We start from the raw sequence: 3,055 nt of genomic DNA, 5'->3' as shown, positions 1-3,055 counted from the left end.
TTAGCCAATGGGAAGGGTAGCGGTCGTACGCCAATTACCATGTTTCTCTTTTATTAGATAAGGACTAGTGGCCCAGTGCATGGATTTGTGCACATTGAAAGGAAATTAATTAGAAGAAATATTTTAATATCGCTATTCACCCTTTCTCTATAATAGAAGTGTCAACCAAATTCACAATCGACAATGACAGATCAAAATACACGTGTGACTGGCGCCAGTCAGAGCTTTGTATTTATTGCACATGCATGACTCAACTTAGCCTTTTATAGCTATAGAATAAGCCTGCTTAATTAGATCTGCTTTCTGATTTAGCTAAACTTTTTCCAGCCCAGTGAAGCACCCCAACTTCTCTTTCAGGTAATTGTCAGCAAGACAGCAGTAAATGTCAACACAAAGCAGATTATTATTGTAGATCATGCAGGGAGAACAAAAGGTAAAATATTTAGGTGCAGCAGTGTTTGACTATATTCTGCACAGTGAGAAAACCTGAAGTCATTTTCAAGGTCCACCATTTCTTACTTCTTTTCAGTTGGGTCAAGTTTCTAAACTTTGTAAATCTCCATTTTCCAGCTAATGAAAAGAAAATAGGATTCTACAAAGTCTCCTATCTACGTACTCCAGGACTTCTGTGAGGATCAAATGGGAAAACGCTTCACAAACATTTGGTTAAAGTGTAAAATGTTTGCACCTGGCTATAAAGCAAGTCGTGTTCCCAGGCTGAAGAAACTCCAAGGCTGAAGAAACTCCAAGTTGCTAGGGTGAGGAAGCTGGGTGTTGCTATGTGCCATCATTACCCGGCGCCCACAGCGACTGTTTCTGGGCTGGGCTGTGGGCCACATTTTGCACCATGGGTCTTGGCAGTGTTGGCTGCAATTTGGTGGGTTGTTGCTCTGGGATGGTGGCAGGGCCTGTGTCCCACCTGGGGGAAGCTGAATGTTGCTTTGTGGGCACCAGGTCCCCGGTGCCATTTCTTTGTAAATGGCCTGTGTGCATCACGGCAGCTTCTGCATTGAGTGTCTGCCCCCAGTGGTCAGTGTGTGTCATAGTGACCAGTCAGGCGGTTGGAGGGACACTTAGCATATTAGCCTGCTATATATATAGATCATTGTCTTCTATGCCTATTTTTATAGTTTTCTTTTGCCTTTTATTTCCTTCTACTTTAGGATGGCAAATAAAATGAACAAAAGGAAAATGGAAAAAGAAATTACCAAGCTTTACACACAGTACTTGAGCTGCCTGCTCCCCAATGAAAATTTCCTAATATCTGATAATTGTTTTTTCTCCCCACTAGTGTCTTAAAATAATGAGGAGGAATACACATAGGTTCCATAATTGTTTGGTAATTACAATAAATAATCTTTGGTGAAATGTAAGCATTTTAAACACCTGTAAGAAGTATACATTGTATAAGACTTTAAATCCTGAGTCACCATCAATATACTAGAGATGGGCAAACTTGTTGAAAAAATTTCAGACCCTAAAAATAAACTTCTTAGCACAGTGAAGATTCAAAATTCTAAAAGTTAATACAGTTTTGAAATATAGCTGAGAATAGAAAAGGTCAGATGGCTTACAGATTATTAAGAGCATTAGAAACAGGCTCCTGTGATGGCAAAAATAAATGCTATTCCTGCTTGTGGAAATCATAGGACAGAGATTGTTTGACTAGTTTTTGACAAAGCTAAAAATGTGGTGTCAATCATGGTTGCTATGAAGAAGTGGCCCAAAGCACCATTATTGAGCATAAAATTAAGTTTTGCTTAGGATCTGGTCAAAGAAGCCTGAGAGTTGTTAAGTAAGGAAGAGACAACTGATTATATGTCAAATATATTATGCTAACTTAAAAATTTTGCTTTTTAAATTTCTTATTTTCATTATATATAATCAATTAATTAGACTATTTTTATAAATAATTATTTTCCTCTAAGGTGAAAGATTAAAGTGTGGACAATGGTGTTTAATTCCTGACATATCTCGACCAAGGTACTTTTGGCCACCAGGTGGCAGCTATTAGCTTTACATGTAGAGTATGAAAATGAGCTATAGATCTAGAGGCTTTGCCCTTACAAATCTAAAAATGACAATGTAATAAATTATATTTCATTATTAAGTTACCAAGATAGGAAGTAATATTTTGCAAGGAGAAAATATAATATTAATTTGCCCATATAGCACCATCACATTGTTCTTAGAAAATTTTCAGTTTGCAATGAATGATACAGACACAGTGATTTAATTCTCTTATTTCTATTTGACTAGCACGTGAGGAATGCTGGATAGATTAATGCTGGCTGGATCCTGCAAAGGACGTGTTTTTCTACTTCTTCATACATATTTTGGAAAGAATGGGAAAGAGATATATACTTATAGAGCCCTGGCTGGTGTGGCTCAGTTGGTTGGAACATCATCCTGTACACCGAAAGGTCACGTTTGATTCTGATCAGGGCACTACCTAGGTCAGTGACGGCGAACCTTTTGAGCTCGGCGTGTCAGCATGTTGAAAAACCCTAACTTTAACTCTGGTGCCATGTCACATATAGAAATTTTTTGATATTTGCAACCATAGTAAAACAAAGATTTATATTTTTGATATTTATTTTATATATGTAAATGCCATTAAAAAAATCAACCAAAAAAATGAGTTCGTGTGTCATAGGTTCGCCATCACTGACCTAGGTTGTGGGTTCAGTCCCCGATTAGGGTACAAACCAGAGGCAACAGAGCGACGTTTCCCTCTCACATCGATGTCTGTCTTTCTCTGTCCCTTCCTCTCTCTAAAATCAATAAACATATCCTCTGGTGAGGATTAAAGTATGAGCAAAATCCTTTTAAAATTAAAGTAGAAAATTATAAAATAGAAAAACACTTCAACTGCCAAATTTTATCCAACTGGTGCTTAGCTTATCTACCCACCTACTAGGATGTTTTGTTCACATTCACACTTAGTACTTAATGGTTTTACTCTCTGAAGTAGACATCTATCCTGGTTACTTGATCAAATCCCATTCTCCTTTCTTCTGGAAAGTCACCTTGATGTGTCTCTGCCCCTTACCGC

The 3,055-nt window shown here is 37.6% G+C and overlaps 1 protein-coding gene across 4 annotated transcripts in view; it reads right to left on the bottom strand.

The window, feature by feature from the left end:
* Positions 1–3,055, bottom strand: part of KIAA1468 (KIAA1468 ortholog) — a 102,776-nt gene that overhangs the window by 51,798 nt on the left and 47,923 nt on the right. The window lies entirely within an intron of this gene.

This window comes from Myotis davidii, unplaced genomic scaffold (genome assembly GCF_000327345.1).
Source record: "Myotis davidii unplaced genomic scaffold, ASM32734v1 scaffold11, whole genome shotgun sequence".
NCBI lineage: Eukaryota > Metazoa > Chordata > Mammalia > Chiroptera > Vespertilionidae > Myotis > Myotis davidii.
The sequence above is the reverse complement of the archived record's forward strand: the minus strand, read 5'-3'. Positions and strand labels throughout refer to the sequence as shown.